General features: G+C 38.4%; 1 pseudogene; it reads right to left on the bottom strand.

Moving 5' to 3' along the window:
• The window catches only part of LOC149263591 (phytyl ester synthase 1, chloroplastic pseudogene), a 44,697-nt pseudogene extending 19,778 nt beyond the window's left edge, over window positions 1–24,919 (bottom strand).
• Window positions 24,920–27,174: the final 2,255 nt, after the last annotated feature.

The following is a 27,174-nucleotide window of genomic DNA, read 5'->3' as shown; positions in this document are numbered from 1 at the left end:
GAAAAAGAAAATTGGCAATTTTAAGGTGAAGTTGGGCAAAACAAAGCGAGTGGATGCATTCAGCAAGGCTGCTGCGTGTTTAGCCTGGTAGTTGTGCTCCTGTAAAGGTTGCTGCACATTTTCCAGAGATCACAGTGTTATTTACAATGGTGCTACGCTCATGTAGAGGTCGCTACACATTTGACCAGGTCATTGCACGTTCACCTGGAAGGAGCTAAAACATGCTAGAAACCCTCCATCGCCACCAAGTTTCCAAGTTGGTCATCATATACTTTAGCAAATCAGGTTGGTGGCAAATTTACTCACTCCTTCCCTCCATTATTCACCTACTTAGGGTTTAAGTTGTTTGTTTTTATTCCTAAGATCAAACCCTAGCCATACATTCCCACCATCTCAAATCACATTTCCTAGCTTTCATCACTATCCCCCCTTCACTTAACAACTATCCCCTATCACCTCCCTCATTCCACACATCCCCATCTCCTCCTCATCATCTCTCCTCACATCATTCCACATTTCCCATACCCATAGTCCATTCTACCATTTCCCTAGGGTTTTGATAGCAACAAATCATGGCAGAAGAAGAACACCAAAGTCAGAGTGAGGAAGAAACACAACAGAGGAGGAAATATAAGAAAGGAGGAAAAATTATCAGATATGAACCAACAAACACTAGAGAACTCATGGCATCTCCCATCACTGTCACAAGATTCAAACATATGGGTTGTTTTGATTTTTGTGAGAAGGTGGAAAGGATACAACATCATTCCGAATTGACTAGACAATTCATCATCAACTTCCATGAAAACCAAGAAATCCTTGCCGGTGTCACCTTTACCATATCTTCTCCTATCATATCAGCTGCTACTGGGATCCCAGATGTTGGGGAAAAATGGTTTAAATAGGTAGATTTGGATTACTGCTACTATGAGCCATACCTTAAACCCAACCACAAGAATGAAAGAAGGAGGATTTTTATTTTCTCTTACCTCCTAAACAGATATTTTCCTATGATGAAAATCATCATGAAGTACTTCACATGTGAGGGAAAGTTTTCTAGGCTCTATTCCTATCATATTTGGTTACTCATGCATTTTACAAGAGTTAGAATGCCGATCTGCCCAACTACCTTTACTAGGATATTGATAATATGTCATACGTTGCCAATATGAAAGATCGTGATCATCAAATGCATAGCATATTTAACCATTCTCTCATCAAGATGATAGTCCTACACTGCTTAATTAGCTTAACATTGCATGGGACACTTTCATATCCAATGAGATTTTCACAATCCCACTATTCAGCACAGATAAGAAGCCCCTTCATCCTCTCATCCACACACCTCCATTCCTCCACCTCAACCTATACATAATTCATCTTCATCTCATGATTCAGCCACACCATCACCTCCATCATCACCATTTCATCAGCCTATTCATTCACCTGGCAGAGATAAAGGAACTAAGCAGGAGCATATTGAGCATGGTGAGAGCAGCAAGCCCAAAAGGGCTAGTTTAGGTACCTTGGAACATACCTATCAGAGAGGGCATAGGCAAGTGTTTTCCTCATTGATTATGGGAGGGGCATTGCCTTCTTCATCAACAAAGCAGGTACATAATGGTAAGGAAAAAATTGTAGAGGTAAAGGTTCAGCAACAGGAGCAAAACCTCCGTGAGATAGAACATGAGTTTTAGTTAGTTGAGTCAGATGAACATGATGATAGTAAAATCACAACTATTGTCATCAAAGAGAAGAATGCACTCATAGGAGAGCTTGAGGCCAACTTGCAAAGGGCCAAATGGATCATTTCCTACTATGAGCAGGAAAATAATCAATTTGAGGTAAAAAAATGAGCTCGTGGAGATTCAACTCAGAAAGGCAAAGAGAAAGGCTGAAAAGGCAAAGGCCTTACTTGATGAGGCATATGGACAATATGGTGAGCCATTTGATGAATAAGTGCCAAGAATAAGGCCAAGGACTAGAGGCCTAGAAAGAGCCTTGGAGCAGGAAAGGAAAAGGGAGGAAGAAATGGCCAATCAGCTCACCTTGAATGAGCAATTTGCCAAGATGGTAAATGAAAACCAAGAATATTGGCTTGAGAAGGTAAATGATCATCTAGAGAACCTCCTAGGCAAGACCAAGAAGGACAATGATATTCAAAGAAGGATGGTGAAGCACTATGCTATGAGAGACAAAATTGCAAGAGCAAAGCTGAAAAGAGCTCATGCAAAAATTGAGGCTTTGACCAAGCAAGAGGAGAAAAAGAGGTTGGATATCCTTGCCAAGGCATCACTCCATGCCTTAAACATATAGCCATCTGTCAGCCCACCAATTTTGGCCATTTTTAACAATTTTAACAAGATGTTTTTTGTTGTCCTTTTTGAAGAAATTTTGGCACAATCAACATGGTCAAACACGTAAGCTCAAAAGATCTCATGCAAAAATTGAGGCTTTGACCAAGCAAGAGGAGAAAAAGAGGTTGGATATCCTTGCCAAGGCATCACTCCATGCCTCAAACATATAGCCATATATTGGCCCACCAATTTTGGCCATTTTTGAATAATTTTAACAAGATGTGTTTTGCAGTGTTTTTTGAAGAAATTTTGGCACAGTCAGCATGGTCAAATGCACAGCACCTAGGACACTGCACTTTTGTTTGGGGCATCCAATGAGAAAATGGTCAGCATTTTTATATTCATAATGATGAGTACATGCACCCTATACTTTTTCTAAGAATTTGGAGCAAAACTAGGTCAGCCAAAAGGGTAAAAAACTACCAAAAAATCACCTTTCTGCCTCTTTTCTGGCCTAGTTGCTGTGCGTTTGAGCAATCTTGGGAGATTGCAATTTTGGAGGAGTAAATGAAGCCCATTTTGAAAAATAAGGGCAGTTTTGGAAACTAGATAGGTTAAGCTTTCCAATGAGATATCATGCGCTAGATTTGGACATTTGGAAGATGGTCAAAAGTCATCTTGAAGAGGACGTTGTGCGTTTAACCAGGGTCATTGCATGTTTCCCAAAGTCGATGCGCGTTTGACAGTTTTCCAGAATTTTCACTGTTTCATTCTAGGTTGAATTTTATCTATGGGAAATTCAAGTTTTACCTATGTCATTGATCTAGATGATGTAATTATCATGTTTTTACCTTTACCTAGGGTAGATACATCAATTAGATGGCCTATGTGGCATGTAATGAATCAATTTGCTAGAGTGAGGAATAAGTCACTTTGACCACCCTACACTTTAGCTATTAGTTCAACATTTCTTTCAATTGCTCCTCCACTCATGGATTCAACCCCCGATTCTTAGGATGAGTTGGTTGTTGGCCTATATTATGTATTTTCTCAATCATTTTACAAGTTGGACTTAGCTGGATGCTTATGATTTGAGTAGACATCATTTTGTATCAGTTTAGCAGGAGATTAATGAAATTTGTAGCTATTTCTTTAGGATCCAAGTGGTATGATGCTCAGTTCAGTTTTTCTTATGTTTTAATACGTTATAATGTATTGTTTACTCCATTCATCATTTCATTGCTTTTATGTGAATGTATACAAGTCTGAAAGGTGGAATCCATAGCTTCTATGCTCTGTTTTGGGTAGAAATTCAACAGTCTGTGTTTTCTTCAGTTTAGGAAGAATCCATGTGGTTTAATGCTATTTCTAGCTCGTCACCTATCTTTTCACATCATCCATCAAACCCTAGAGTGTTGAACCTTTTGCCTACCTTGCCCCATCGAACACCCTGCAATTTTTACCTAATTTCTTGCCTTAACTGTTTGGCTCCTCCTGATCCAGAAAAACCATTCAAAATAAAATCAAACCTTATGCTACTATACCTAGCCTAATATCATTTTCTTGATCTAGTCATCTTGGTTGAGATCCTTACGAAGAGAGCCCTCTCCTGGCCTAGTAGGGCTAGCTGCTTGGCTAAGCGTGGTTTGTATTTACCCTAGAATTGACTTCCTTCAACCTGAGGTTCAATCTAGGTGATAACATAGTGGAGACCATACTAGGGAACGAAGCATTGATCACCCCAGTAAGATGTTTCATTTAAATTCTTAAACTTGTGGATGATGAGTTTTAGAATTTACTAGGCTGAATTGGAAAGTTGTAAAGCAATATATAAAATTTCAAAATTAGACATACTGGCTTCTCGAAAGTACACCAGACCCAATCCATATCCAAATCCTCCAACCATTGTCAATGATCCTCATAAAATTGGGTGGAAATCTAAGAAAGTTATAGAGAAATTCAGTTTAGCCAAAGAATAATCAAGAGAGGATTTCATTCCTCATGTTAATTCACTCCCGGGAAGGTTAGACACTTTGCAAGACATTGAGTTTGATGTTAATTTTGAGCAAAGTTTATTTCACAGTAAATATTTAAGTTGGATTGATCAGATAGTTTTTTATTCTTCTATATCTTTTGATAACCCCGTTGAAGAGTTGTTTCCACAAAGTAAATTAGGGTCACAGCTTATTCATACTCTCGATCAATTGCAGAACCTTTCTTCAAACTTAAACACTTGGGTGAAAAATAAGACTCATAGGCCATCTTTTGATTTTCGAAATATCTCCTTTGCATCTACTGCCACCCAAACAATCCCTTACCCACTATCTTCTCCTTTACAGATTTTTCACACCACTCAAGCTATTGTTAATCCCCCTTTGAGTATACTGAGTACCCCAATCCTTGCTTTAAATCCACCACCTCCCCCACCTCCAGTTATGGTTGCCCGATATGCACCCCTTGTTTTACCTCAAAATCCTGGCACGATGCCTACTAATTATCAAACCAAAATGCCTTTGTTTGATGGAACCCAAACCATTATAGCTCAAAAACACGTAGACAATATGAATGATTTCTTTGACCTCCATGAAGTTGAAATTGAAGATGTGATGATGAGGCTTTTTATACAAAGTTTTGGAGGAGAATTTCAGAAATGGTTCAGAGACCCACCAGAGCTTCTATCACTACTTTACCCATCCTCCATAGGCAGTTCCTAGATTGGTGGGAGGTGAAGAAAAATCCCCTTCAGATTCTGCCTAAATATGAGAACATCAAAAGAAATGTTGGCGAGAGTGTGCATGATTACTGTGTAAGATTTAATGCAGTGTACAATGATATCCCTACAAACCTCAAACCACTAGAGGGATTGGCTTTGCTTAAGTTTCCATATGGATTTGATGCTGATATGGCATATCAGTTGTGTGAACGTGATCCTACAACTCTAGAAGACATGCAAAAGAATGTTGTGAGCATAGAAGCGAACTTGCTAGCCAAATGAGCAAGAATGAGATTAGAGAAAAGAGTGACCGTAAAAGAAGAAGCTTCTACTTCAGATGTAAAAATGGATACATTGATTTGAACAATAGAAAGGATGGTTGACCGGTTTTCCATCACAGACAGACCTAAACCACAGATTCAAAATCCAAACTTTAGAGGGCAGTAGCAACCCCAATTCTAAATCAAGCAAAGAGAAAATAAAGCACCAGAACAACCAACACAACACAACAACAGATTAGAACTCCCTTACAATAGAATTAGGTTCAAGGAGTGGAAGAATAAGACGAGGAAGATCCAGTAATTAAAACAAATCACTTTTTCACTGCTAATGGTATGCCTATATTTCTGACCAAAGATGAAGAGTATGACGAAAGTTTCAACATTCAAAAGGATGAAGACTACATTTTGACAAATAATGTTGTTTTGGAGGCAGAATATGATGATTATCAGCGTGGTTACATGAATGCTTTGAGTGCACAATAGAGGCAATATCCTTTGAGGAGTAGAGATGTACCGGTCAATCCTATTCAGAATAGGAAGGATGTTCAATCGAAAAATGATCCCCCAAACAATCAGAAAAAGGGAAAGGAGCTTGCTGATCAGAATTCTAGCAAGGTAAATCAGCCATCAACAATTACAACTGCAAAAGAGAAAGACAATCAACACAAGGATAGTGCAACGAAGGATCAAATAGATAAGAGAGACATCGATGTCAAAGAGGTAGAAAAAGTCACGTCTTTTAATTTAGAAATTGAAATTTCTAAATTGAAAGAAAGTGTCCATTCCTTTGACTGAGCTTGTTAAGAATAACCATTAAAAACATCATGTATCTAGAACACTACAAATTGATCCTTTGTTTGACATGGTGAATGCTAAGTCTTAGATTGCATGAGTGTATTCTTCATAATGCTATGCTTCATTCTAGAGCTTCCCACAATTTGATGCCCAAGGCCATCATGGAAAATTTGGGCCTGGATATCACCCAAAAATATCATGATTTGTACTCATTTGATTCTAGTAGAGTTTGCTGCATTGGTCTCATCAAAGATTTGGTGGCTTCTTTAGATCAAATCCCAGCCAAAAATGTCTTGATGGATGTGGTAGTAGCTGATATACCACCTCGATTTGGTATGTTTTTGTCTAGATCGTGGGGAGCCAAACTCAAAGGCACTTTACAACTTGAATTCTCTTATTCTACAATCCTTGTTTTGGGCCAATTGAGGAAGTTGTACCGGGAAAAGAAGATGAAGTATAAGATTGCTAGTAAAGAGAAACCCATAAATTATCCAATAAACACTGTACATACAGATTTAGAGTTTTTTGTTTTGTATACTGATAGTGGATTGAATGATGCAGATATTCAGCTTGTAGAAGTAGATGATGTACCAGAAATTTCTAAGAGTTTTAGAGTGGTTCTTAATCAAGAAAAGGAAAAAATAGTAATTCCTTCTGAGCAGCCTCCACAGAAACAAAAAGATAGTGAAGAGCAGAAAAGTGAAGTAACCAGCAAAGGTAAGATTGAAACTAAAATAGAATTCCAACATCTAAAGATGAAGCCAACCTTTGAAGCATGGACTTCGATGGTGCAAGTATTGGAATTTGGATTCGAAGTCCTATTTTTCAGCCAGACAAATTCCCAAGTAATGTTAGAGTGTGTTCCTATAAATTAGATTTTGATTGCTCTAATAATGAAGCAGAGTACGAGGCACTGATTACAAGTCTAAAAATTTTAAAGAAGTTGGGTGCGAAAAGGATTTTTGTTTATGGTGATTCAGAGCTAGTAATTAAACAAGTAAAAGGAGAATATCAAGCAAAGCATCCACAGATGAGAGCTTATAGAAATGCGGTCCTGGATATCTTGAAAATGTTTCCAGAATAAATATTGACAGCGGTGTTGAGAGGTCAAAACATCATTGCTGATTCACTTGCTACAGCAGCAAGCAATTTGAAAATTCCAATGAATTCTAGCAATAAATTTGAAATTCATGTCAAACATAGGCCTGTTGTTCTTGATAACCTAAGATATTGCAAAGTTTTCTGGGATGACAATGAAATTAATTCCTTTTTGCTGAATGAAGGGAAGTTTAAGAATGCTTTCATTGATGATGTTTGTGATTCTGATGAACAAGACATTGAGGTAAATCAGATGGAGGTTTTACAACTAAAGGATAGTGTTATTCCTAGAGGTCTTATACCTTTAGAGGAGTTGTTCGATCAAGATGATGTGGCAAGAAATCAGACCTTGGTTCCTACTGACAAGGGAGTTGAAGATGTAAACCTTGGGACAATAGACCAGCCCAAGCTTGTAAAATTATCAAAAAAATTGTCTCCTGAATCAAAGGCTAAGTATGTTAAGTTGCTTTCTGAGTTTTCTAATGTTTTTTCATGGGATTACTCAGATTTGAAAGTATATGACAAGAACATCATTCAGCATACTATTCCTATCAAGCCAGATCAAAAACCTTTTAGACAAAAGTTGAGGAGAATCAATCCAAAGTTGTTGCCATCCATCGAGAAAGATGTAAATAGATGGTTTAAGGTTGGTATCGTTGTTCTAATTAGATTCTCTAATTAGATTTCAAATTTGGCCCCAATACGGAAAAAGACCAGAGAGATAAGGTTGTGCATTGATTTCCGGAACCTAAATAAAATATCCTTGAAAGATAATTATCCTCTTCCTAAGATGGACCATATTCTACAAAGAGTAGTTGAAGCATCACGGATGTCACTACTAGATGGCTACTCAGGTTACAATTAGATCTTGGTGCATGAAAGAGACTGTGACAAAACTACCTTCACAACACCATGGGGAATTTTTCAGTATGCCAAGATGCAATTTGGGTTAAAGAATATCGGAGCCACTTTTCAACGGGTAATGGATACATGTTTCACTAAAGAGAAGGATGTTCTCTTGGTAGTTTATTTAGATGACTTGATAGTATTTTCTGGTTCTGATGATGAGCATTTACACCACCTCAGGATTTTTTTCAGAAATGCAGGAAGTTTGGGATTTTTTAAAATCCAAAGAACATTTTTTCCATGGAGGAAGGTAAACTCCTCAGTCATATAATTTCTAAAGATGGTATTCACATTGATCCTTCAAGGGTGGAGGCAATCCAAAAATTAGACTTTCCGCGCAACAAAAATGAAATTCAAGCTTTTAATGGTAAGATGAACTTCTTACGCAGATTTATACCAAATTTAGCTGAGCATTTATGTGAGTTAACTAATATGTTGAAGAAGGACAATGCTGTCGAATGGACCGAGGATGCCATGAAATATTCTAACTTGGTAAATATTTCTTTGACCACAGCCCCAGTTTTGATTAGTCTCGATTATACTCATGATTTTATTATATTTTCATTTGCGTCTGAGCACACTTTGGCTGCAATGTTGATGCAAAAGAAGGATCAGGTGGAATAGCCCATTGCATTTTTTAGTCAGATTATCAGAGATGCTGCTTTGCACTATAACATCATTGAGAAGCAAGCTTTGGCTCTTATAAAGGCATTGAAGGATTTCCGAGTTTACATTCTACATTCACATACCATAGCATATGTTCCTAACACAGCTATCAAAGATGTCCTCATGCAACTCATCCGAAGGGAAGAAGAGGCAAGTGGATAATAGTGATTTTAGAGTATGATCTTGAGATTAAGCCTACCAAACTGATCAAACATCAAGGCTTCACGAAACTCATGGCTAGGTCAAATCTTCATGCTCTAGACATAAATCTCATTGCAACAATGTCAGATGACGAAGATGGTGTCACACTCATTCAGGTATCAAATATGTTTCTCAACTCACCTTGGTATTCTGATATAGTATATGTTCTTCAACATCTTTCTCCTCCTCCTGGAATGTTAAGAAGTAAAGGTAGATCACTAAAACTAAAGTCTGCAAATTTCTACATTTTAGATAGTGCTCTCTATTGGAAGATCCGGGAGGGGTTCTCCTTAATTGTTTGGTTGAAGATGAAGCTCAGAAGGTAATGAATGATTTCCATAGAGGAGATTGTGGTGGTCACTTGTTTTGGAAAACAACAACTAATAAAGTTATGAGAGCAGGATATTATTGGCCATCTTTGTTTTCAGATTTATATAAGACAATCATGAGCTACCATGAATGTCAAGTTTTTAAGGGAAAAAGGAAGCTACTTCCTCTTCCTTTGAAGCTAGTTGTATATAATGCACCTTTTCAGCAATGGGGGCTTGATTTCATAGGAGAAATTCATCCTACATCATCAACACAGCACAAATGGATTTTGACAGCTACCAATTACTTCACCAAGTGGATTGAAACCATTCCGAAAATGCAAGATACAGACATGGTAATCATTCAGTTTTTAGAGTGTAATATCTTGTCTCGTTTTGGTTATCCTCACAATATTATTACAAATAATGCATCAAAATTTAAGTCGAAGAGAATGGTTGAGTTTTGCAACAAATACAACATCACATTGGGTCATTCCACGACATACTACCCGCAGGGCAATGGACTAGCTGAGTCTTCAAATAAATCCTTGGTAAAAATTATTAAGAAGATGTTGGAAGAAAACAAAAAGAATTGGCATAGGAAGCTTGTCAATGCTTTATGGACTGACAGAGTGAGCAGTAATAAATCTATAGGTATGTTGCCTTTTGAGTTGGTATATGGTACTAATACAGTGTTTCCAAGATCCCTTGCAGTCCTGGTCATGAGATTATTTCAGGAAGCCAACAATGAGGAGGATGATATTCAGCACCTAATTAATCAAATGATTCACCTTCAACAAACAAGAGAAGAGGCTTCTCGAAACACTTTCCAACTACAAGAGAAGATAAAGAAGATTTATTACCGCAAAACCAAGGCAGAAAAGTTTCAGCTGGAAGATGTAGTGTTGAGATGGGATGCACGAAATGAAGAAAAAGGAAAGAATGGTAAGTTTGACAATCTATGGAGAGGACCGCATAAAATCTCAGCCTATTGAGGACATAATGCATTTTTATTACAGGAAATGGATGGTCAAGAATGCTCAGGAGGACCAGTGAATGGTAGGCTCCTGAAACACTACTATTTCTGATGCAGTTTGCTGAAGTTGCTTCACCATCATTGTGTATATAAGTTTGCTTTCCTTGCAAGATTTGAAGTACACTGTCATTTGAGCTTGGGGCCCGAAGTGAAGGCTATACAACTTAAATGATTTGTGCTAAGTTTTACTTGATTTTTGAGTTTGTATAAAGTCATCATTCTTCAAGATTTTCAAAAAGTTTGCAGTCTTTCATTTGTTTGACCATATTGGCCCAATCAACTAGGCACTAGGTCTACAGTGTTCTTGACACCTCCAAGGAGTTTCCATTCCCAATAAGGCCAATGTTAGTGTCATTATATGCATACTTCCATCAGGGATCAAATATTCTCTTTGAATTTTCATTTTAGGTGTCTCATACTGAATTTTGGATCATTCCATTAGGTCATGTTAAAATGATCCACTGATGGTTGTCTTCTTCCTAAAAAATCAAATCTTCCCTCATAAGGTACATTTGATGACCCATTTACATGTTGTATTCAATTGAGGTTTCAAATATGTTACTATAGGTGTTAAGGCAGTTGTCTTTCCATTAGGTTTTAGGGTTCATTTCCAAGGTATTTCCATTAGGTCTTAGGGTTCATGTCCAAGGTCAAAAGCATGATTTCAAGTGTAAATAAATGGAAACAAAGGTATGAGGATGACAAATAAACAAAGACTAATTGTCAGTAAGTCATAATGATTGTATAAATATCTTTTGTCACTAATGTAATTTTCATCTCAAAAACATGTTTTTGAGATGAAAATAGAGTATTTTTAGTCGATTTATATTCTTTTGATGTAATTCAATTCATTTTATGTAATAAGTGTTCCTATCTACCCCAAACATGTCTCCTTCCTGCAAGAAAAGGAAACCATTGAAGAAATCAATTCAATCAAAGCATCATCCACCTGTCAAGAGCAAAAAAAGGTCAGAAAGTCAAAAAGGCATTAAAGTGAGCATTTGAAAAATGACAAAGAACTTTAGAAAGTGGGTATGAAAACTCATAAATTAAAGTCAATTCAAGTATAAAGCCTCTCAGGACACTCATAAAAGCCTCATTTGCATTCTAGCACTCTCACAACTCCTTAGCAAAAGAAAATTGGCGATTTTAAGGTGAAGTTGGGAAAAATGGAGCAAGAGGACGCGTTCAGCAAGGCTGTTGCATGTTTAGCCTAGTCGTTGTGCTCCTGTAAAGGTCGTTGCACGTTTGCCAGAGATCCCAATGTTATTTACAACGGTGCTGCATTCCTATATAGGTCGCTGCGTGTTTGACCGGGTCATTGCGCGTTCACCTGGAAGGAGCTAAAACGGCCTAAAAACCCTCCATCACCACCAAGTTTCCAAGTTGGTCATCATATACTTCAGTAAATCAGGTTGGTGGCAAATTTACTCACTCCTTCCCTCCATTATTCACCTACTTAGGGTTTAAGTTGTTTGTTGTTATTCCTAAGATCAAACCCTAGCCATACATTCCCACCATCTCAAATCACATTTCCTAGCTTTCATCACTATCCCCTTCACTTAATAACTATCCCCTATCACCTCCCTCATTCCACACATCCCCATCTCCTTCTCATCATCTCTCCTCACATCATTCCACATTTCCCATACCCATAGTCCATTCTACCATTTCCCTAGGGTTTTGATAGCAACAAATCATGGCAGAAGAAGAACACCAAAGTCAGAGTGAGGAAGAAACACAACAGAGGAGGAATATAAGAAAGGAGGAAAAATTATCATATATGAGCCAACAAACACCAGAGAAGACATGGCATCTCCCATCACTGTCACAAGCTTCAAACATATGGGGTGTTTTGAGTTTTGTGAGAAGGTGGAAAGGACACATCATCATTCTGAATTGACCAGGTAGTTCATCATCAACTTCCATGACAACCAAACAACCCTTGTCGGTGTCACCTTTACCTATCTTCTGCTATCATATTAGCTGCTACTGGGATCCCAGATTTTGGGGAAAAATTGTTTAAACAAGTAGATTTGGATTACAGGAAGAAACACAATGGAGGAGGAAATATAAGAAAGGAGGAAAAATTATCAGATATGAGCCAAAAAACACCAGACAACTCATGGCATCTCCCATCACTATCACAAGCTCCAAACATATGGGCTGTTTTGAGTTTTGTGAGAAGGTGGAAAGGACACAACATCATTTTGAATTGACCAGATAGTTCATCATCAACCTCCAAGACAACCAAGCAACCCTTGTCGGTGTCGCCTTTACCATATCTTCTACTATCATAACAATTGCTACTAGGATCCCAGATGTTGGGGAAAAATGGTTTAAACAAGTAGATTTGGATTACTGCTACTATGAGCCATATCTTAAACCCAACCACAAGAATGAAAGAAGGAGAATTTTTCCTTTCTCTTACATCCTAGACATATATGTTCCTATGATAAAAATCATCATGAAGTACTTCACATGTGAGGGTAGGTTTTGTAGGCTCTATTCCTATCATATTCGGTTACTCATGCATTTTACAAGAGTCAGAATGCTCAATCTGCCCTTCTATATTTACCGGGATATTGATAAGATGTCATACAATTGCAATAGGAAAGATCGTGATCATCAAATGCATAGCATATTTCACCATTCTCTCATCAAGATGATAGCCCTACACCACCTTGATCAGCTTAACATTGCATGAGACACTTTCATATCCAATGAGATTTTCACAGTCCCACCTATTCAACATGGACAAGAAGCCCCTTCATCCTCTCATCCACACACCTCCATTCCTCCACCTCAGCCTATACATCATTCATCTTCATCGCATGAGTCAACCACACAATCACCTCCGTCATTACCATTTCATCAGCCTATTCATTCACCTGGTAGAGATAAAGGAACTGAGCAGGAGCATATTGAGCATGGTGAGAGTAGCAAGCCAAAAAGGGTTGGTTTAGGTACCTTGGCACATAACTATCATAGAGGGCATAGGCAAGTGTTTGACCCACTTATTGTGGGATGGGCCTTGCCTTCTTCATCGACAAAGAAAGTACAAAAGAGTAAGGAAAAAGCTGTAGAGGTAAAGGTGCAGCAGTAGGAGGAAAACCTCTGTGAGATAGAGCATGAGTTTCAGTTAGTTGAGTCAGATGAACATGATGACTGTAGGTTTTAACCACGTACAGAAATTACCTACATATGAATTCTAAAACATATAAAATAAACAATGTGAGAGCATAACACATAAAACACATATACACAGAGATTTTCCCCTGGATCCCAAAATCGGGACTACCAGCTTGATTTTTCATTATGTTCCTTTCAATGTTATAATACATATTTATACATACCGAAGCATCCAATACCATGGACCGAAAAACAATCATGTCTAATACCATGGATCGAAAACCATCACGTCCAAAAAAAACATGTTCGAAAATCATGCACAAAACCATAGGTGGGTTCGCCCAACCTAACATAGGGTCCAAAACCAAAATTTTCCAGGGCGCTGCCCTGAACCCCATAAAGTGTGGTTACGGGTACACCTCAAACCCCCAGTGACCCCCCCTCACTACACAATCGGCGCAACGAAGGGGGTGCTCTGCCCCCCCTCTAAACCCCTGGTTAAATACGTGGGCTAGTTGTGGAAAGAATATAACACAACCCAACATTCTCCCACTTGTTGTTTCCTTTCCACAGGGGGCCACAAGAGAGATTAGTCATTTTTCCAGCCCTCAAATGCCCATTGTTTCTCTACACCAAGAGAACTTCTCAGACCTCATAGATTTTGTCAATGCATCTATAGTATTCTTCAAAGTGTCCACCTTTACTAGCAACACCTTTTTGTCTTATATTATATCCCTCACAAAGTGATACTGAACATCCAGGTGCTTTGTCTTTGAATGATATGCGGGGTTCTTTGCCAAGAAAATTGCACTTTGGCTGTCACGGTCTATCCTTATAGCTTCCTGTACTAACCCCATACTTGAACACAATCTCTGCAACCAAACTACTTCCTTGCTTGCATGAGTGGCTGCCATGTATTCTGCCTTTGTTGTTGATAGTGCCACTACAGATTGTTTCTTACTCATCCAACTGACAGCACCTCCAAATAGGTTAAACACATACCCACTTGTAGATCTTCTCTGATCCAGATCTCCAGCCCAGTCTGCATCAACAAAGCCATGAATATCCAACACTCTGTCCAATCCTGGTCTTCCTTGGTAGTACATACCATAATCACTAGTGCCATGCATATACCTGAAAACCTGCTTCACTGTTGTCCAGTGCTCCTCCCTTGGTTTTGACATAAACCTGCTCAATACTCCCACTGCATGTGAAATGTCTAGTCTAGTACAGACCATTGCATACATCAGGCTACCAACTGCACTTGCATATGGAACACGGAAAATGTCCTCCTCCTCTTCTTGTGTCTTGGGACACTGTTCAGCAGATAACCTCACACCTACAGGAATAGGAACCTTCACTGGTTTACTATCCTACATATTAAACCTCTATAGTATTATCTCGACATACTTCCTCTGGTTTAACCAGAGCTTCCTCTTTGTATGATCTCTTTTAATTTCTATACCCAAAACATAGTTTGCAACACCAAGAACTTTCATGTCAAATTTGGAGGACAATTGGGTCTTCAAATCCTGGATAATTTGTTTGTCATTTCCAACCAGCAACATATCATCCACATACAAGACCAGATAAATAACACAATCACCAATTAATTTAAAATACACACAGTGATCTGTTTTGCTTCTGGTGAAGCCAAGTCCCCATATAAATGTATCAAATTTCTAATACCACATCATTGGTGACTGTTTTAACCCATACAGAGACTTCTTTAACTTACACACTAGTTCTTTCTTACCCTTCACCACAAAGCCTTCAAGTTGCTTCATGTAGATCTCCTCTTCTAGATCCCTGTGAAGAAATGTTGTCTTCACATCCATCTGTTCTACCTTAAAATCAAAAGCAGTAGAAATAGATAAAAGTAATCTAATAGAAGTTACCTTGGCAAAAGGAGAAAAAATATCACCAAAATTAATTCTCGGCACCTGGGAATAACCTTTTGCTACCAACCGAGCTTTGTATTTCTCCACTTTTCCTTCTGCATTTGTCTTCTTTTTGAACACCCATTTGCTGCTAATGGGTTTCCTTCCAGCCGGCAACTCCACCAGATCCCAAGCCTCATTTTTGTGCAAAGATTCCATTTCATCAACCATGGCCTCTTTCCAGAGTTTTCCATCCTCTGAATCCACTACTTCCTTCAAAATTCTGGGATCATCATCAGTAACTGAAAAAGCAAAATTTGAACAAAAAGTAGATGGACTATACCTTTTTGGCTACCTTCTTTCTCGAACTGATCTTCTCACAGCCAGAGTTTGTGGCTCTTCATCTTCTAATTCCTCCTCTGTTGTAGAGTCTGATTCTTCCTCCTTTAGCTCAAACTCTATCTTCTCAGGTTCCTTTGGTTGGACTTCATGTTTAATAACATCTTTTACCTCTCTAAACACCACATCTCGGTTGCACACAACCTTCTGTCACTGGGTTCCAAAGCTTATAACCCTTTAAACCATCCTTATACCAAATAAAGATGCACTTTTCAGATTTACTATCCAACTTTATTCATTTCTCCTTTGGAACATGTACATATGCATCACATCCAAATACCCTCAGATGTGAAAGAGAGGGTTTCTTACCAGTCCATACCTCTTGTGGAGTCTTATCCTCCAATGCTGATGAAGGTGACCCGTTGACCAGGTAACATGCAGTATCCACCACCTCTGCCCAGAATTCCTGTCCTATCCTGGCACCACTCAACATGCTTCTTTCCCTTTCCATCAACGTCTTGTTCATTCTTTCTGCAACTCCATTTTGCTGAGGTGTATATGGAGTAGACTTATGTCATGCTATACCACACTTCTTGCAGAATTCTTCAAATTCCTTACTGCAAAACTCTGCACCATTATCTATCCTCAACACCTTTATCTTCTTCTCTGTCTGGTTTTCCACTAGAGCCTTAAATTCTTTAAACCTATCAAAGACTTTAGATTTCTTCTTAAGGAAATATAACCATGTATTCCATGAGAAGTCATCTATAAATGATACATAGTACATAGACTTACCCAGTGATGGAACCTTCACAGGTCCAAACACATCACTGTGCACAAGCTCTAATATATGTTTCGCCCTCTTACCACCAGAGGGGAAACTCACCTGATTCTGCTTCCCATATACACAATTTCACAGAAATCAAAATACAGAGAGTTGTTACTCATACCTTCTACCATACCTTTACCATGAAGTATTTGAAGGCCCTTCTCTCCAGTATGTCCAAGCCTTTGATGCCACAGTATGGTCTTTTCTCCAGAGACCACTAGATTTTTTGCTCCACTTTCAGGAACCATAGAACTATTGCACCCATCAATAATAGTGCTACCTTGCAGCTTGTACAAAGTTCCAATCTGAACTCCCCGCATCAATACCAGTGCTCCCCAAACCATTTTGCAATTATCCTTCTCGAACAATGTTTTTACACCTACATCATCTAGCTTGCTTACAGAAATCAGATTTCTAGCTAATGCAGGAATATGTAGAACACCTGGAAGCATTCTAACCCTTCGACCTTGCAACTTCAACTTTACTTTTCCACGACCAATGATTCTTGCCTTCCTATCATCCCCCAAGAATACATCACGACCATCATATTTCTCATACTCGCAGAACCACTCTCTATGGGGAGTGAAGTGAAAGGATGCACTTGAGTCAATCAACCATGCCTCATGATCTTCATGTGTACTTGAAGAAGCCAAGTACACATCCCCACCTTCATCTGACGTGGTTTTCACCTCTACAGAAGGAGCCTCATCGGATCCCTTTCCTTTGTTAGGAGATTTAGATTTGCAGTCCCTTTTGAAGTGACCTTCCTTTCTGCATTTCTAGCACACCACCTTTATAGGTTTTCCTGGAGATTTAGATCTCCCTCTAGATTTAGATCTCCCACTCGATGACTTATTTTTGTTTCTGTTCTGGGACTGTCCTCGTACAGACAAGGCATCACCATTTTGTCTCTCCATATTTTTCCGTCTCATCTCCTCCGTCAGCAAGGCTGAGACTATTTCATCAAACTGCAAGGCAGTTCCATTGCTACCTATTGCAATAACCAGACTATCACATGAATCTAGTAGAGAACACAACAAACTGATGCACTTATCTTCATCTAAAATTTTAATATCAACAGATGCTAATTGACTTACCATAATATTAAAAGCGTTCAGATGCTCTGTCACCGAGTCTCCATCTTTCATCCTCAGGTTATATAGGTTTTTCTACAGGAACAGTTTATTCACCAGAGACTTAGATTGGCACAAAGTCCCTAACTTATCCCAAAAAGCCTTCGCCATAGCTTCCCCTGATACATTCAGCAATACTGAATCTGAGACACACAATTGTATTGTCATATTTTCCTTCCGATCCAACTTCTTCCATTCTTCATCGGACACTCTCGTTGGTTTAGTACCCTGATCTACCGTGATCTACTAATCTTTATCCACAAACAGATCCTCCATGTTGGGTTTCCACAACTCAAAACTCTGACCATTAAATTTCTCGATCTCTATCTTTCCATTGCTTGCCATCTTCTTTCACCACCAGAATCGATCTCGCAGATCTCCCACTAAAAAGGGTCTACCACAGGCCCGAGTGAAACCCCTCAGCAAAAAAGGCGTCCCCTTGAAGCCAAATCTACTATGATACCAAATGTAGGTTTTAACCCCATACAAAAATTACTTGCATATGAATTCTAAAACAAAGAAAATAAACAATGTGAGAACATAACACATAAAACACATATACACAGAGATTTTCCCCTGGATCCCAAAACCGGCAGTACCAGCTTGATTTTTCATTATGTTCTTTTCAATGTTATAATACATATTTATACATGCCAAAGCATCCAATACCATGGACCAAAAAACCATCGCGTCTAATACCATGGACCGAAAACCATCGTGTCCAAAAAAAACATGTGCGAAAATCATGCACAAAACCATAGGTGGGTCTGCCCAACCTAACATAGGGTCCAAAACCAAAATTTTCCAGGGCACTACCTCGGACCCCATAAAGTGGGTTTACGGGTACAACTCAAACCCCCAGTGACCCCCCCCCCCCCCCCCGGCTACATAATCAGCACAACGAAGGGGGTGCTCCAACCCCCCTCTAACCCCCAGGTTAATGACGTGGACTAGTCATGGAAAGAATATAACACAACCCAACAATGATAGTAAAAGCACCACTATTGTCAACAAGGAGAAGAATGCACTCATAGGAGAGCTCAAGGTCAACTTGCAAAGGGCCAAATGGACCATTTCCTACTATGAGTAGGAAAATAGGCAGTTTGAGGTAAAAAATTAGCTCATGGAGATTCAGCTCAGAAAGGCAAAGAGAGAGGCTGAAAAGGAAAAGGCCTTACTTGATGAGGCATATGGACAGTATGGTGAGCCACTTCGTGAACAAGTGCCAAGAAGTAGGCCAAGGACTAGAGGCCTAAAAATATCCTTGGAGCAGGAAAGGAAAAGGGAGGAAGAAATGGCCAATCAGCTCACCTTGAGCAAGCAATTTGCCAAGATGGTAAATGAAAACCGAGAATATTGGTTTGAGAAGGTAAATGATCATCTGGAGAACCTCCTAGGCAAGGCCAAGAAGGACAATGATATTCAAAGAAGGATGGCGAAGCACTATGCTATGAGAGACATAATTGCAAGAGCCAAGCTCAAAAGAGCTCATGCAAAAATTGAGGCTTTAACCAAGTAAGAGGAGAAAAAGAGGTTGGATATCCTTGCCGAGGCATCACTCCATGCCTCAAACATATAGCCATCTGTCAACCCACAAATTTTGGCCATTTTTGAACAACTTTAACAAGATGTGTTTTGCTGTGTTTTTTGAAGAAATTTTGGCACAGTCAGCATGGTCAAACACGCAGCACCTGGGATGTTGCGCTTTTCTTTGGGGCATCCAATGAGAAAAGGGTCAACAATTTTGGATTTAGAATGATGAGGACATGCACCCTGTACTTTTTCTAAGAATTTGGAGCAAAACTAGTCAGCCAAAAGGGTAAAAAACTACCAAAAAATCACCTTTCTGCCTCTTTTCTGGCTTGGTCACTACGCGTTTGAGCAGTCTTGGGAGATTGCAATTTTGGAGAGGTAGATGAAGCCCATTTTGAAAACCAAGGGTAGTTCTGGAAACTAGACAGGATAATCCTTCCAATGAGCTATCCTGGGCTAGATGTGGACATTGGGAAGGTGGTAAAAAGTCATATTGAAGAGGATGTTGCGTGTCTAACCAGGGTCACTGCGTATTTACTAGGGTCACTGCGCATTTGACAGTTTTCCACAATTTACACTGTTTCATTCCAGGTTGACTTTTAACTATGGGAAATTCAAGTTTTACCTATGTAATTGATTTAGATGATGTAATTATCATTTTTTTTACTTTTACCTAGCGTAGATGCATCAGTTAGATGGCCTATGTGGCATGTAATGAATCAGTTTGCTAGAGTGAGGGATGAGTCGCTTTGACCACCCTACCTTTCAACTATTAGTTCAGCCTTTCTTGCACCTTCTCCTCCACTCATGGATTTGACCCTTGATGCCTAGGATGAGTTGGTTGTTTGCCTATATTATGTATTTTCTCAATCATTTTATAGGTTGGACTCAGCTGGATGCTTATGCTTTGAGTATACATCATTTTGTATCAGTTTAGCAGGAGATTAATGAAAAGTTGCAGCTATTTCTTTGGGATCCATGTGGTATGATGCTCAATTCATTTTTTCATATGTTTTCATATGTTAGAATGTATTGTTGACTCCATTCATCATTTCATTTCTTTTATGTGAATGTATACAAGTCTGAAATGTGAAATCCATAACTTCTATACTCTGTTTTGGGTAGACATTTCACAGTCTGTGTTTTTTTCAGTTTAGGAAGAATCCATGTGGTTTACATGCTCTTTCTAGCTCCTCACCTATCTTTTCACCTCATCCATCAAACCCTAGAGTGTTTAACCTTGTGCCTACCTTGCCCCATCGAACACCTTGCAATTTTGACCTAATTTCCTTGCCCTAACTGTTTGGCTCCTCCTGATCCAGCAAAACCCTTTAAAATTAAATCAAACCTTTGCTACTATACCTAGCCTAATATCGTTTTCTTGATCCAGTCATCTTGGCTGAGATCCTTACGGAGAGATCCCTCTCCTAGCCTAGTAGGGCTAGCTACTTGGCTAAGCGTGGTTTTTGGTTACCCTGGCATTGCCTTCCTTCAGCCTAAGGTTCAATCCAGGTGATAACAAACAGGACAACTCAAGGTACATAATATGCTCCTAGAAACAAATAATTTCTATAACAACTGGCATTTTCTTGAACGAAGGCGGTTAAAAGATAAGAATTAGTAAGGATGGATTTTGGTGGGACCCAAGTCACTCGATGCAGGGTGTGAATTTGGTATGTGGTGTAGTGGGCCCCTAAATTTATGGTGTTGTTTGCAACATACATGTTTTTTTTATATGAAGAATATTTTTTTCTTTTAAAGTTATAATATATTCTTATTTTTGAAAGTGAGAGTGCCGACCATGAGTCCGAAGAAAACTTCCAAAAACCATGGCTATGAAAATTGACTACCTAAAAATAGGCTATTCAATTCACATGAAATTTTTTGTGTAAAATAATATTATCATATGATAGAGATATATATTCGTGCTTTTAGTATTAATCATGAAAGTTTAACTACTTTGAGCAGGAAGGGACTCATATGACTACTCTTGTGTAATATTATACTAGTGTGTTTTTCATGTGTGGGTGTTGTGAAAGGTTCTCTACAAGAGGCTTTGGGTCTGGTTCCAATGTAATTATAGGTTTATCATCTACCTAGTTAAAACATCATGTTTTCTTATTGGGAATGTGACAAGTTTTGATACATGAATAATGGCAAAAGAATAATGAAGATAGTGAGCAGATCTGAGTAAATCACCTGGGCACCTCCATGTCTGATCACCTCCACGTCCAAGGAAAATATCTTGTTCATCAGACAACAGAAGGGACTCCACAGTCTGTGCATCCCTTCAGGTGTCACCTTTGGCCTTCAACTCATCAAGTTTATCTACAGTGAATGGATAACCTTCAACATCATATTATGCAATTTTATCCACACCTTTAGTGGTTAACTCTTCCCTCTTTGTCCAGAACATCAAGCCATGTAATACCAACATGGAACTCCATCGACATGATCAATTTTTTTCTTTGTATTTTCATCTGAGAATGGGAATTCAAGCCATGACATGGTCTATTAGGTCGCTCACAAAACCTCTCTAACTAGCTCCATCCAAAGTGACATCTCTATCAAAATTGACAACCCTTTGGGATTTTTAGATGTGGCTGCCCAAGGTTCTCCATTTGAAGGAGGTGCTAGTGGGCCTCTTTTTCTTTCCCACTCACATTGTGTTTCTTTTTCAGCTAACATTGGCCCTGTTTCAAACAACAACGTAGACTTGAAGGCTCCAAAATCTCTTCATCTCACTCAAGAACACAAGATATACTACCTCCATATCTAGGGGGCTTCATGTTAGTCATAAATGGGTTTAAAGGAGCTTCTAGAGTTATGAGCTACCACTTGTACCCACTTTTTCAAATTATTAAACAACAATTTTCATTCTTTTGTTACATCTCCTTTGACGATGTCCACAGGAACAAAAATCAAGAGGCAACTAGATTGTCCATGACTAGAAAGGAAATGGACCTAGGCACATTGAAAATCACACTAACAAAGGAATTCCAACCTACATAACTTCTTTATGATACTTGGAACTAAATGAAAATGCTACTTTTTATATGTTTTTGTCTTTTCAAGAAAAAAAAATTCCACAGGATATATGTGGTTATATATGTATTTTTGATCCAAAACAAGGATAAGCTGATGTAAATGGATGGGATAGTTGACATGTTTTTTAGAGTGGCATGGGGCCTCAATATATAGTAGGAGAAATAAGCTATTTCTTTGAGACAGTGGTTAGTAATAGATTTTATGACACAATATTTTTTACTTTTTGATAAGCTGGACACGTGAGGACGGAAATGTTTAGAGGAAAAAAATATTTCTCAATAAATATTTAAATCAATTTGTCAATATGAAACCCCCTAAATATATGTTTCAGTTTTCATGTAGTAAATAGAGTTAGCTATCCCATATAGACCAACCCCTCTAAAATCATGTTGAAGCATTCATGTGGCCAACATAGATAGTTATCTCATCCAGACCGGGTAACAATGGTGGCAAGTCATAAGGCAAGGTTGTTTCTAAAGTATAACCCAACCAACAAGGTCTTTCCCATGTAAATAACAAAAAATTACCACGAAATGAAAGGTCTTATTCTTTCAAGTCTCAATGGATTTGATGACCCATAAATGAAGCATATCTCAACAAACAAGACTACTTGCAAGTCCTAGGTGAAAGATATAATAGATATCCATTGGTTATAGCACCTGAATATAAGGTATAACCCACAATGAAAAAATTCCATTTACCATCCCCTAGCCTGATTAAAAAAGTGATGCTCACCCAGAAAACATAACAACTACACAATGAACATTGAAAATACATAGATGAAAATCAACCCAATAAAAAAATAAACAAAACCTAGACCTACAATCCCCACAAAAAAGACAACAGATTATACAATGAAAACATAGATATATATTGCCATAGGGTGTAGTTCAATTGGCAATCCCATGATATGAGGTATCATGTAAACAATGAGATTAAATATTCAAGCCCCCATGGGTTGAGCCAACCAAAAAAAAGAAAATACAGATAAATATGAAAATCAACTCACTGAAAAAGAAAAAAGAAAACATAGACCTGTTATCCCAACCAAAATACATATTATAGAAAATAATGTTGTAATATTTAGACTCCCCATTCTATCCCCATTCAAATATCCCTAGCTGGTCTACAATAAAATCGTGTACATGTGCCAACGGATCCTTAGTTTGCTGTCAAGTCGATGGAGTATTAAGCCACTCACAAGGTTTCCATTCGCATTGTGGTCACAAGGGTTCAATTCTCATTGTGATCTTCTGCACCTGAATGGGGCATTACAGAAAGGATGAGGCCAAATACAAGTCTTGGGTGATTTGGGCAAAATACCTCTAAGGCCTGACATATGAACTGAAAAGACTATGTATGCTATAATATGTAGCACTATGGGTCGAGGCATGTTTATGTTTCTTAGAAGCAACTTAAATAAAAGGAATGAAAGTATTAGCAAAGTTCTGAGGTACCTATATTGGTCTGGCAAATGTACAATATTATACACGCATACAAGAGATACAATAGTCTCTGAGAATGGAACCTTGGATCTCCTCCAATAATTTATGCTCGCTTATAAGAAAATCCCTTTAAAACTAATAAAACATTTTCCTAGATGTATTAAAATGATCAAAAAATGAAGTAGAAGAAAAAAGAACTACAAATGTGAAGCAAACTTGCCTCTTTAAGTCTTGGGTTCGTAACCTAAATTGACAAGAATACCAAAGGTTCATAACCATATCCATTAACTCACGACTTTATCTCAAGTATCTCAATTCATTTACATTGGACAAAGAAAACTCATGTCTTACCGCTTTAGCTTTGGAAAGGAAGAAAGGAGATCGCACTTTGAAAAATACAACTCAAATATTTTATTGCATGGTCCTTCCACTTTTATTAAGTTTTTAAGTCTAAGAATCGTCAATGAGTTACAAATTATAATTACGATCTCAAACGATTTTCCCATTACCTTGAGTTTTTTGCATATCTTTACAAGCTCTTGAGTGAAAGCTTAGCAAAGGGGGACCAACGAATAAAAAAATACAAGGCAATTGTCTTTCCCACAAGCTCAGCTACCGAGACCTGTTACAAGAATCAAAACATTTAAATGATCGATACCAACCAGGAGAGTACTAATTTTCACCTCACTTTTTCCACTTGTCAACGTTCTCATGATTCACAAGCCCAACTAAGATGGGGAGGCCAATGAGGCACTTTGCTTGACCTTTTGTGTATGTGAACCTCATTCGTTAACGAGTGGAATTTATTTCTATGGTTTGATACATGAATAATGACATAAGAACAATGTAGGTAGTGAGTAGATCTCAGTAACTCAGTTGGGCGCCTCCATGTTTGATCACCTCCATGAACAAAGACAAAATCTCGTTCATTAGACATCTGAAGGGACTCCACAGTCTGTGCATTCCTTGAGGTGTCCTCCTTGGCCTTCAGCGCATCAAGTCTCTCTATAGTGAATGGATAACCCTCAACACCATATTCTTCATTGAACTCCACACCTTCAGTGGTTATGAATCTACCTTCTTTATATTGAACAAAAAGGCACGAAATTACATTGAGCTCAAAGGCCGGATCAAGTTTTTTCCTTGTGTTTTCATCTCATAATGGCAAGGCAAGCCATGGGATAGTGTGGTGGTATTCACTAAAATACCACTCATCGTGATCTACAAAAATGAAGACAATATCAAAGCACGCCTTCTCTGATAATAGTCGATAGCCCATAGCTTAAGCCCGAAGGCGTAAGGTAAAACCCCAGGTTAGGTTTTTCTTCCCATTCGAAGTCCTTGAAACCTACAGTTAAAGTGTGCCAACCTAGAAGAAAACAACACGGTTGTAATCAAGAAACCCAAATATGGCACTAAGGTTGGGTACAAGTCTGAATATCTAGCTTAGGAGTAGGTTGGGGTACATGCAACCACGATGATGAGAAGACAAGAGCAATAAGATTAGTGACGACTCTCTCTCTGACAGAAAATAAGTTAAAGAAAAGACATACATTTTTAAGTAAATCTTGTTGGAGAAATAAATTTCTCACTTGAGCATAGTGTGATCACAGCGCCTCTTCACAATAGGGTTCCAATCCACCTATTATAGACATAATTGGGCACTGCAACCCTAATCACATATGTCCATAAATCAAGGGCTTCTAAACCCATAAAAGTGTTGTTTCATACCCTAAAGGAGCAAGGTCAACTGATAACATCATTTCCCAGAAGTTCTCCTTGAAAAACTGCTCAGAACTGGTCAAAACTAGACCATCTCACCTGCTCCATGTTGAGGATGAGATGCATCTCACCTATTACACATGGGGGGTGTGATGCATACTAAAAATTCCTTCTATAGGGTGCGATGAGTGAGAGTATACAAATGGCAGAGGCAGTTTGCTAAGTGGATGATCTTGGAATCTTGAAGAAACTTCCCCAGGTCACTTGTCTCTCTAAATTCGCCTAGGGATGAGTAAGAGATCATGAAATCTCCAAGTGGAACCAAGAACTATCAGTGAAATGACACTAATCAAAATCCCAGAAGTTGACTCACTCCTCTGCAAACATCTATATATGGATCCCTCATCCTAGAGATCCAGGAGGTTGGAATTTTGTAAACTGTAAGGAAGTGATGTTGGTTTCTCTTTGAAGACATTATTGGGTGATCTTGCTTTGTATGAGGTGAAGAGGGCTTTCATGCTAGGAGGATGATGCTGGATCAGACAGCCTCATTGTAATCCTATCTCCTACTACTTCTATCAATAAAGCTATTTGAGTTTCCCTCCATATGTTTGTATATCTATGAATCTTGTTTGTGTATGCATTTTTATGGTTAGTGTACATCTGATCCTACATTATTTATGGTTATAGATCTCTATGATTTGATGGTATTTTGCTGCCTTGACTCTGCAAGTGTTCTTTGAAGCAGGACAAGCAAGAAAGGAGTGGCGAAAGCTCTATCAAAGGAGAGAGGAAACAAGAAAGGAGACTAGCTAAAGACTGAGGTTGGTGCTCTCTGCTTCTCTCTCATCTATCTCTCATAAAGGAAAATGCAAGTAAATTTAATCTATTTGTTTCTAAGATAAGTACCCGTCTTAGTGGGACTAGCAACTCTGAATGGACACTAGTTTTCTCAATAACAAAATGGTGACTCCGCTGGGGAGCGAATAGTTTGTTTGTTTTGTTACTATTGTTTGCTTTATAAACCACAGACGGAGCCTGAAGTTAATCTAGCTAGCCTTTGAACTACTTTTGCTATGCAACTGCAAAGTAGATCAATGCTACTTTAGTCAATCTCTGGGTTGGTTTATGAATTGAACATCTAGCTTGCAAACATCCTATGTGCCCTGGTGGTAGCTCAAATAACCTCATTAGATCAGCCCCTATACTTTGTGTTTACTGACTATCATTAGCTCAGCCTAAATCCCTGAACATAGCTACAAACTGTGAGTGAAAACCAAGCACAATGTTGTCCCTGGACCATAGCACCGTCTCTTCTAGGAAATATGGATGCATCGCACCTCCCGTGTGTTGCAAGTGAGATGCATCCCTATTTCCCTGTGTTACAGGTGCGATGATTGAATGACTGTTTCTACCTCGAGATTTTGGTTTTTTCTTCATTATCTTCAACTTTATTCAGTAAAATTGTTGTCTGTGATCAGTATATCTCTATTGAAACCATCTTCCTTTGCATTATTCGGCCTCCATCATAAGGAATTGTGAATGTTTTTTTATGTATTTTTCATCATTTACAGTTCTCCTTTGAAAAAAGTAGCTTAATCGAACTGTCATCTTTCGATTTGAAAGTGTCGCAAGTGTCGTTTTCAGTCAAGAAAAAGAGTGTCACAAAGCATTCCTCTTTTAGATAATCGATTAGACTTTTGCCATTGTATTTGATTTGAATCATTAGTATTTCAAGTGTCAAAAACAATTTTAAATTCGAAATCGCAAAGTGTCGTCTTGTCTTTACTTTTGTTTTTTGAAAAGAAAATT

The sequence above is a fragment of the Pinus tabuliformis genome, chromosome 6 (assembly GCF_031772625.1).
Source record: "Pinus tabuliformis cultivar Carrire ecotype Pingquan chromosome 6, CPIR1, whole genome shotgun sequence".
Classification (NCBI taxonomy): Eukaryota; Viridiplantae; Streptophyta; class Pinopsida; order Pinales; family Pinaceae; genus Pinus; species Pinus tabuliformis.
Note: the sequence above shows the minus strand (reverse complement) of the source record. Positions and strands in the feature narration are given on the sequence as shown.